This window comes from Bos javanicus, chromosome 3 (genome assembly GCF_032452875.1).
Source record: "Bos javanicus breed banteng chromosome 3, ARS-OSU_banteng_1.0, whole genome shotgun sequence".
In the NCBI taxonomy this organism is placed as follows: domain Eukaryota; kingdom Metazoa; phylum Chordata; class Mammalia; order Artiodactyla; family Bovidae; genus Bos; species Bos javanicus.
In genome coordinates, this window is record NC_083870.1 from 70,411,753 (window position 1) to 70,422,566 (window position 10,814).

Genomic DNA, 10,814 nt, shown 5'->3' on the forward strand with positions numbered 1-10,814 from the left:
CAAGCAGTGAGATCCTCCTCCTCTCCCTTACAGGGGCAGGAAGATGGATACAGAGGAGAGCGTGTGCCATGGGGACAAAAGGAAAAAGGCTTACTTTGCCTTTATATGGGCTCTCTGTCTTCATTTCTGAAGTTCTGTGAAGTTTAATAAATATATATAGCATAAATTAGTAAAATATATTAAAATATTTGAAGCCTGTTAAAAAAATATATCTGTAAAATACTGATGATGTAACTAAAGACCAAAATTATTTCTAGCATTTCCTTGTGTTTCTACTATTTGCATGATGTATACTTAACGCCTGGTTTCTACTATTCTGAGTGATTATATTCATAGTTCTACGCTTTTTATTGTCTTTCAGGATATTTTCAAGACGTCTTCCAGAAGACTTGGAGTGGAGGAGAAGGATTCACCTGAATATCTCACCGGGACTTTTTTTTTTTTTAATCCCTGTGCTTGTCTGAGTGATTCCCAATCTGCCAGCTGGTCTGTAGCATCTCATGCACCTTGAGAAGAGGTGCTCAGCTCCTTCCTAGAGTGCTGGTTTCTGATGGAGGATTGGAAGGCTCTTACCTAATTCTACACAGTTAACATGTCTATATTCAAATCAAACTTATCATTTTCAAAAGCTTGACTCTTACCAAAGATTACCCGAAAGGCCCAGTCCTGATATCTGGGGTTTCTTTAAATTCCTATTTATTTAAAATCACATATTAGTCCCAGCTTCATACATGAGCATTTGATTTAAAATCTTTGGCTTTGTCTGTGAAAATGAGCTCTAAATGTTCTTCCAGGTACCTTCAGTGCTAAAGATTGTTCCAGACCTGTAAGTCCTTCCAGAAAAGGGTTCCATGGCATGTTTTTTTACTTATAAATAGTCTATTATGCCATAGTAGAATAGTATATTTCTATTTATGCCAGATCAGTAATTTAAGGTCTAAATCTTATTTCAAAATGCCCTTTCTTTTTGCATGTTTCTATAGTCTTGCTTTCTGAGGTGAACAGGTAAATGCTTGCAGCATTTTATCCTTGAGGGACTTATTTATAGGGCCACTCAAATTAAATTAATGTAGTAAATAATTTAGCCGAGTAAAATGAGTAACAATCATTATAGCAGGTAAACATTGCACATCAGCCTGTATGCCAACATTCTAGACTCTAGACTCTGGTTGGTGTCATTCAGTGGAAAAGAAACTTGGATTAAATTAGCATGCTGCTCACCTTCCCAGGTTCTGTTATTTCAAACCTGTGAAACTAACCCTGCAGTGCACTGCAAATCAACGGTCATGACTGCTTTCTAAATTACCCCTGCCCCCCATATCACTAGAAATAGTTGTGTAGCTGTGTCTCTTGGGGATTTCAATTTCCCTGTGATATCTCTGTTCATACACCGGTGTCCCGAAGGGTGCATATGTTTGGCTATCTTTTCATTACGTAAGGAGGTGAAAGAAGATGTCCTAAAGCAGTGATTCTCCAGTTACACTACACATTAGACTTTCATGGGGCACTTTCATGAATGAATCAATCCTTGATCCTACCCCAAGGATTCAGATCTAATTAGTTTTAGATAGGTGTAGGCATTAGTTTTTTGTTTTGTTGTTTTAATTTTTCAGTTGATTTTACTATGTAGAAAAAGTTGAGAATTGCTTCCCTAATCATTATACAGTCCACACTGGTTGCCCTATGTCCCTAAAAATCAGGCATATTATCTTTATTTTTTTTTATCTTTAGAGGTGTGTTTCATTTTAATAAAGGAGTCATTCAGTGATCAAAGGTATTAATATAATGGACCAGTGGTTCGCAAAACGCGGCCTTGATCAGGATATCAGCATTACCCAGAACTGTTCCAAATACAAATTCCTGCCTTCGTCTCATACCTACTAAATTGGAAACTCTGTGGGTGGGGCAGAGCAATTGGTGTTTTAACAAGCCCTCTGGGTAATTCTGATGTACACTATAGTCTGAAAACTGCTGTCACGGACTATTGATTGTATTGAAGATTAGTCTCAGTTGGAAAATGGATTGCAGAGGTATTGTGAACTTTGTCTCTTTCTGTCTCTTCTACCCTCTGTGTCTCTTCTCCCTTTTCACTTGAGGAAATGATGGTCACTATAAAAGTGATGACCTCAACTTTAAACTCATTTTTATTATGACTGTAATGATATGTATGTGAAATCCTTCAGCCCCACCCCCTTTTAAGGATGAATATCACTCATGGCACATCATAGATCTCCACTGTCTTACATTAAAAATAGGTTTCCTCTCCATTATATCCAATTTCATTTATTGCTAAGCTGCGTTTGTGTGGAGTTCTACAGTATTTTTTCTCTGATCTCAACCTCATTGCTACAGAGCACTTTGAATACATAGCACCTTATGGGAGAGATTATGAACTTGTTAATTCCATTGAAGAATTCATTTTGTACAATGTGCTAAATGGAAATTGCATTGGATTATTTTATATTTAACACATTCCATCAAAACACTTTCTGTAAAATTATCCTACAATCTGCATGTGGGTTTAACTGTGAAATTCAGTGTTGTGATAGTTCAATGAAGTGAATTCTTTCTCTGAAAATACTATGTTGATAAAATTATTTATGTGTTCAACTGAACTGATTTTTTCCCTAGTTTCATTATTAAAAGCATAAATAAACAGTTTCATTATTAAAAGCATAAATAAACCATATGTATATATATGACATAAATGATCCTTTATAAGTAAGACTAGACTTTTAAAATCTTCTTTGTCATTTCCTTAAAATTTAAACTCCACAAAGTAGAGCAGAGAGAATTATTTTCATTGGTCTGTATTTTTGAGTATATGTATTTACATTCACTCTACATTCACATATGTCTTTCACATACATGTAATAATGTCAGAGAGGAAAAATGTTATCACTATTTCATAGATAAGCAAAAAGAAGTTCAATTAAGTGGCTTGTCTAAAATCATAATCAGTCTCAAGTCTTCTCAGTCCAAACTCTGACTTTTTAAAAAATCACATACACTTCCTTCTAGGAAGAAGAATATTGCTGCTGCTGCTGCTAAGTCGCTTCAGTCGTGTCCGACTCTGTGTGACCCCAAAGACAGCAGCCCACGAGGCTCCCCCATCCCTGGGATTCTCCAGGCAAGAACACTGGAGTGGGTTGCCATTTCCTTCTCCAATGCATGGAAGTGAAAAGTGAAAGTGAAGTCGCTCAGTCGTGTCCGACTCCTAGCGACCCCATGGACTGCAGCCTACCAGGCTTCTCCGTCCATGGGATTTTCCAGGCAAGAGTACTGGAGTGGGGTGCCATTGCCTTCTCTGAAGAGGAATATTAAATAGATACTAATGGCAGAAAGTAAGAGGAACTAAAAAGCCTCTTGATGAAAGTGAAAGTGGAGAGTGAAAAAGTTGGCTTAAAGCTCAACATTCAGAAAATGAAGATCATGGCATCTGGTCCCATCACTTCATGGGAAATAGATGGGGAAACAGTGGAAACAGTTTCAGACTTCATTTTTGGGGGCTCCAAAATCACTGCAGATGGTGACTGCAGCCATGGAATTTAAAGATGCTTACTCCTTGGAAGGAAAGTTATGTCCAACCTAGATAGCATATTCAAAAGCAGAGACATTACTTTGCCAACAAAGGTCTGTCTAGTCAAGGCTATGGTTTTTCCTGTGGTCATGTATGGATGTGAGAGTTGGACTGTGAAGAAGGCTGAGCGCCAAAGAATTGATGCTTTTGAACTGTGGTGTTGGAGAAGACTCTTGAGAGTCCCTTGGACTGCAAGGAGATCCAACCAGTCCATTCTGAAGGAGATCAGCCCTGGGATTTCTTTGGAAGGAATGATGCTAAAGCTGAAACTCCAGTACTTTGGCCACCTCATGCGAAGAGTTGACTCATTGGAAAAGACTGTGATTCTGGGAGGGATTGGGGGCAGGAGGAGAAGGGGATGACAGAGGATGAGATGGCTGGATGGCATCACTGACTCAATGGACGTGAGTCTGAGTGAATTCCAGGAGTTGGTGATGGACAGGGAGGCCTGGCGTGCTGTGATTCATGGGTTAGCAAAGAGGCAGACACGACTGAGCGACTGAACTGAACTGAAGGTATTATATGTGAATTTTTACATATTTTTGTTTACTTTGTAGATATAAAAATCAAACCTCATTAATATATAATGTATCAATAAGAAAAGGGTTATTTACTGTTCCAGTCAGTATCAACCAAAGAATATGATAGATTATTTAAATAATTCAAAAGAAAAATAGACAACCAAAGTAAAGATAGGAAGAATTAGGTTTTGAATTTCTTTCTTAACAATTTTATTTTTAAAAATATTTATTTATTTGGCCGCACCAGGTTTTACTTCCAGCATTTAGGATCCCAAGTTTTGGCATTTGAACTCCTAGTTGTGTTATGTGGGATTTAGTTCTCTGACCAGAGATGGAACCTGGGCCTCCTGCATTGGGAGTTTGAAGTCTTAGTCACTGGACAACAAAAGAAGGGCCTGAATTACTTGAGTGAAGCTTTTTCTATGACTTTGTAAACTCTGGTGTTTTAAATTTAAATTATAGTTGAGTTCTTTAAAACTTCTAAGATCAATAATTTAGATTGCAATGGAAAAGAAGACTTTTATTTGAGAAAAGAAGACTTTAAAAAAGATTCATCTAGCATGTGAAATATTCCAACAGCTTCAAGGACTGTGGCCCTTGAGAGGACACTTCTGACCTTAATAACATTTTCTTTACTCTCTTAAACCACCTGATTGTGTCATTTGAAAGATGTTCCCATTTACGTGGCCAGAAACAAGAGGTACAAAAGAACAGGGAATAAATACAACTGGAATTCTTTAGAAGCTGCTCTCAAACTCACCATTTTCCCCCTTTTATTATGTTTTATCCTTCCCTCTAATATCATGCCTTGCGACGGGAAAGCTATACTTTTCAAAATATCAGAAAACATAAGCTCTACAATAAAATGCTAGGTGTTTGAGAATGCATACTCCCTTTGAAATTCCAATCAGAAGTCTCAGACTATTTAATAATCTGTTCAACCGTGTCATATTTTGGAGTGATGCAAGCCCCCATTTTTATTAGAGAAAATGAGGTACATAGAAATACCTGGAACAGAAAGAAGAACTAACTCTCTGCCTCATTTGTCAAACATTTCCTGGTCTTATTAACATCTGCTTATAATCAAAAGGTATAGGAAGGACAAAATTATAGGAGAAATCTCACATTGTTCAGGAGCTTTGTACTAATGTGACACAGAGACCCTCAAGCTAGTGTGGTGTTCCTCTGAGGGGAGATGAAGGTTTTCAAAGGATGCATGAAGGCTACTTTGCGGATGTCAACCTCCGTATACACTTTTGTCATAAAATGGACCTGCCTGAGATCTAGCCTGAGTCAAGGTCTTCCCTTTTGCCAATCTCCCACTCTCATTCATAATAGAGGCCAGCTGTTCATCCATTTACCAGTTTTACTGTGTTGCCTCTGGGATGACACAAAATGACAAAGAAATGATTTGAAATATGGTGCAGGTATTGAGAAAGGGAATGACCTTAATGGGTGGTTAATAAATCCTTCTGCAATTCAAGTGGTTTTCAGTTGTTTTCAAGAAAACTAAATGAGAACCTAATTGACTTGTCAGCTGATAAGCCTCTTAAATCATCTTCGGTATTTTATCAGTCCTTCATTTTTGGTAAATCACTCAGGAGTTCAAAGTAGAGCATTGCTGCACAATACAAGCAAACTACCTCCATTCCCATTTGTTTATATATGTGACATGCACAGCTACTGTACTTGTGTTAGTGTTAGTCACTCAGTCGTGTCCAACTCTTTGCAATCCCATGAACTATAGCCTGCCAGGCTCCTCTGTCCATGGAATTCTCCAGGCAAGAATACTGGAATTGGTAGCAATCCCTTCCCAACCCAGGGATCAAACCTGGCTCTCTCACATTGCAGGCAGATTCTTTGCCATCTGAACCACCAGGGAAGCCCCACTGTATATCTTAAAAAAAAAAAAAAAAAAAAAAAACAGAATATGTAACAGAAATGATGAACACTATCATTGTAGCAGAAAATAATATTTGTTCACAGATACACAAACTAATTAAACGTAGAAATCACTACCTTAAACACATTTCTGCATTTACTTTTCATGTATAAAGTTTATCAAAATTTATGTGTGTTATTTTGATCAGATGTACATTACTAATTATTGCAATGGTCAGTTCAGTCACTCAATTGTGTCCGACTCTCTGTGACCCCATGGACTGCAGCACACCAGGCCTCACTGTCCATCACCAACTCCCAGAGTTTCCCAAACTCATGTCCATTGAGTCCAATGAGCGATGCCAACCAACCATCTCATCCTCTGTCATCTCCTTCTCCTCCCGCCTTCAATCTTTCCCAGCATCAGAGTCTTTTCCAATGAGTCATCTCTTTGCATCAGGTGGCCAAAGTATTAGAGTTTCAGCTTCAACATCAGTCCTTCCAATGAACACCCAGGACTGATCTCCTTTAGGATGGACTGGTTGGATCTCCTTGCAGTCCAAGGGACTCTCAAGAGTCTTCTCCAACACCACAGTTCAAAAGCATCAATTCTTTGGCACTCAGCTTTCCTTATAGTCCAACTCTCACATCCATACATGACCACTGGAAAAACCATAGCCTTGACTAGATGGACCTTTGTAGTTAAGGCAATGTCTCTGCTTTTTAATATGGTGTCTAGGTTGGTCATAACTTTCCTTCCAGGAGTAAGTGTCTTTTAATTTCATGGCTGAAATCACCATATGCAGTGATTTTGGAGCCCCCAAAATAAAGTCTGACACTGTTTCCACTGTTTACCCATTTATTTGCCATAAAGTGATGGGACCAGATGCCATGATCTTAGTTTTCTGAAAGTTGAGCTTTAAGCCAATGTTTTCACTCTCCTCTTTCACTTTCATCAAGAGGCTCTTTAGTTCTTCTTCACTTTCTGCCATAAGGGTGGTGTCATCTGCATATCTGAGGTCATTGATATTTCTCTCGGCAATCTTGATTCCAGCTTGTGCTTCCTCCGGCCCCACGTTTCTCATAATGTACTCTGCATATAAGTTAAATAAGCAGGGTGACAATATACAGCCTTGACATACTCCTTTTCCTATTTGGAACCAGTCTGTTGTTCCATGTCCAGTTCTAACTGTTGCTTCCTGACTTGCATACAGGTTTCTCAAGAGGCAGGTGAGGTGGTCTAGGTTTCCTATCTCTTTCAGAATTTTCCACAGTTTATTGTGATTCACACAGTCAAAGGTTTTGGCATAGTCAATAAAGCAGAGATAGATGTTTTTCTGGAACTTGCTTGCTTTTTCTATGATCAAATGGAAGTTGGCAATTTGATGTCTGGTTCCTCTGCTTTTTCTAAATCCAGCTTGAACATCTGGAAGTTCATGGTTCATGTATTGCTGAAGCCTGGCTTGGAGAATTTTGAGCATTACTTTACTAGTGTGTGAGATGAGTACAATCCTGTGGTAGTTTGAGCATTCTTTGGCATTACCTTTCTTTTGGATTGGAATGAAAACATACCTTTTCCAGTCCTGTGGCCATTGCTGAGTTTTCCAAATTTGCTGGCATATTGAGTGTAGCACTCTCACAATAGCATCTTTTAGGATTTGAAATAGCTCAACTGGAATTCCATCGTCTCCACTAGCTTTGTTCATAGTGATGCTTCCTAAGGCCCACTTGACTTCACATTCCAGGATGTCAGGCTGTAGGTGAATGATCACACCATCATGATTATCTGGGTTATGAAAATCTTTTTTGTACAGTTCTTCTGTGTATTCTTGCCACCTCTTCTTAATATCTTCTGCTTCTGTTAGGTCATACCATTTCTGTCCTTAATTGTGCCCATCTTTGCATGAAATGTTCCTTTGGTATCTTTAATTTTCTTGAAGAGATCTCTAGTCTTTCCCATTCTGTTGTTATCCTCTATTTCTTTGCACTGATCGCTGAAGAGGGCTTTCTTATCTCTTCTTGCTATTCTTTGGAACTCTGCATTCAAATGTGTATATCCTTCCTTTTTTCCTTTGCTTTTCATTTCTCTTCTTTTCACAGCTATTTGTTAAGGCCTCCTCAGACAGCCATTTTGCTTTTTTGCATTTCTTTTTCTTGAGAGTGGTCTTGATCCCGTCTCCTGTACAATGTCATGAACCTCCATCCATAGTTCATCAGGCACTCTGTCTATCAGATCTAGTTCCTTAAATCTATTTTTCACTTCCACTGTTTAATCATAAGGGATATGATTTTGGTCATACTTGAATGGTCTAGTGGTTTTCCCTACTTTCTTCAACTGAAGTCTGAATTTGGCAATAAGGAGTTCATGATCTGAGCTACAGTCAGTTCCTGGTCTTGTTTTTGCTGACTGTATAGAGTTCTCCATCTATGGCTGCAAAGAATATAAACAATCTGGTTTCAGTGTTGATCATCTGGTGATGTCCATGTGTAGAGTCTTCTCTTGTGTTGTTGGAAGAGGGTGTTTGCTATGACCAGTGTTCTCTTGGCACAGAATAACGCCTTTGCCCTGCTTCATTCTTTATTCCAAGGCCAAATTTGCCTGTTACTCTGGGTGTTTCTTGACTTCCTACTTTTGCATTCCAGTCCCTTATAATGAAAAGGACATCTTTTTTGGGTGTTAGTTCTAGAAGGTCTTGTAGGTCTTCATAGAACTGTTCAACTTCAGCCTCTTCAACATTACTGGTTGGGGCATAGACTTGGATTACTGTGATATTGAATGGTTTGCCTTGGAAATGAACAGAGATCATTCTGTCGTTTTTGAGACTGCATCCAAGTACTGAATTCAGACTCTTTTGTTGACTATGATGGCTACTCCATTTCTTCTAAGGGATTCTTGCCCACAGCAGTAAATATAATAGTCATCTGAGTTAAATCCACCCATTCCAGTCCATTTTAGTTTGCTGATTCCTAAAATGTCAATGTTCACTCTTGCCCTCTCCTGTTTGACCACTTCCAATCTGCCTTGATTTATGGACCTAACATTCCAGGTTCCTATGCAATATTGCTCTTTACAGCATTGGACTTTACTTCCATCACCAGTCACATCCACAAGTGGGTGTTGTTTTTGCTTTGGCTCTGTCTCTTCATTCTTTCTGGAGTTATTTCTCCACTGATCTCCAGAAGCATATTGGGCACCTACTGACCTGAGGAGTTCATCTTTCAGTGTCCTATCATTTTGCCTTTTCATACTGTTCATGGTGTTCTCAAACTAAGAATACTGAAGTAGTTTGCCATTCCCTTCTCCAGTGGACCACAATTTGTCAGAACTCTCCACCATGACCTGTCCATCTTGGGTGGCCCTAGACAGCATGGCTCATAGTTTCACTGAGTTAGACAATGCTGTGGTTCATGTGATTAGAATGGTCAGTTTTCTGTGATTGTGGTTTTCAGTCTGTCTGCCCTCTAATGGAGAAGTATAAGAGGCTTATAGAAGCTTCCTGATGGGAGAGACTGACTGAGGGGGAAAGTGGGTCTTGTTTTGATGGGCAGGGACATGCTCAGTAAATCTTTAATCCAATTTTCTGTTGATGGGTGGAGCTGTGTTCCCTCCCTGCTGTTTACCTGGGGCCAAACTATTATGGAGGTAATGAAGATAATGGTAACTGCCTTCAAAAGATCCCATGCATGTACTGCTACACTCAGTGCCCCCAACTCTGCAGCAGGCCACCACCAACCCATGCCTCTATTTGAGATTTCTGGACATTCACAGGCAAGCCTGGGTGAGTCTCTTGTGGGGTCACTGCTCCTTTCTCCTGTGTCCTGGTGCACAAGGTTCTGTTTGTACCCTCCAAGAGTCTATTTCCCAGTCCTGTGTAAGTTCTGGCAGCTCTATGGTGGAATTAATGGCGACCTCCAAGAGGGCTTATGCCATACCCAAGTCTGCTGCACCCAGAGCCCCTGTCCCTGTGGCAGTCCACTGCTGACCTGTACCTCCACAGGAGATGCTCAAACACAGTTCTGTCTCAGTCTCTGTGGGGTCCCTGGGTCCTGGTGTACACAAGGTTTGTTTGAACCCTCTTAGCATCTCTGGCAGGAATGGGGTTTGATCCTAACACGAAATCGCCCTTCCTACTGTCTTGCTGGGGTTTCTCCTTTGCCCTTGGATGTGGGGTGTCTCCTTACATCTGCTCCACCGCCTACCATCTTACTGGGTTTCTCTGACCTTGAATGTGGGGTATCTCTTCACAGGTGGTCCAGCAAAGCACAGCCACTGCTCCTGACCTTGGACGTGGGGTGTCTCCTCTTGGCTGCTTGCTGCTCCAGCACCACAATTGCAGTGGTAGCTCAGTTCAAAAGAAATTCCCCATATAGAACATTGCTGCTGCTGCTGCTGCTAAGTTTCTCCAGTTGTGTCCGACTCTGCGCGACCCCATAGACGGCAGCCCACCAGGCTCCCCCGTCCCTGGGATTCTCCAGGCAAGAACACTGGAGTGGGTTGCCATTTCCTTCTCCAACGCATGAAAGTGAAAAGTGAAAGTGAAGTCGCTCAGTCGTGTCCGACTCTTAGCGACCCCATGGACTGCAGCCCACCAGGCTCCTCCATCCATGGGATTTTCCAGGCAAGAATACTGGAGTGGGGTGCCATTGCCTTCTCCAATATAGAACATTATGGTCATAGAAATATTTAAATAAATTTTTATATAATAATTTAGTTGCAGAGGAATATGACAGGATGATCAACAAAAGACTTTCAAACATAAAAAATATACAACAGTAGGCTAAAATTCTGTGGGCAAAGTGGAATGGAAATGTAAGCATATTAAGGAAAAAAT

General features: G+C 40.1%; 1 protein-coding gene across 7 annotated transcripts in view; it reads left to right on the forward strand.

Annotated features, from left to right (window-relative positions):
* ERICH3 (glutamate rich 3) overlaps window positions 1–2,615 on the forward strand; it is a 120,594-nt gene extending 117,979 nt beyond the window's left edge. For all 7 annotated transcript variants that reach the window (XM_061411570.1, XM_061411569.1, XM_061411573.1 and 4 more), the window contains one exon: window positions 362–2,615. The gene's annotated coding sequence lies outside the window, so the exon portion shown is untranslated. The remainder of the gene's footprint in view (window positions 1–361) is intronic.
* The last annotated feature ends 8,199 nt before the right edge of the window (window positions 2,616–10,814 follow it).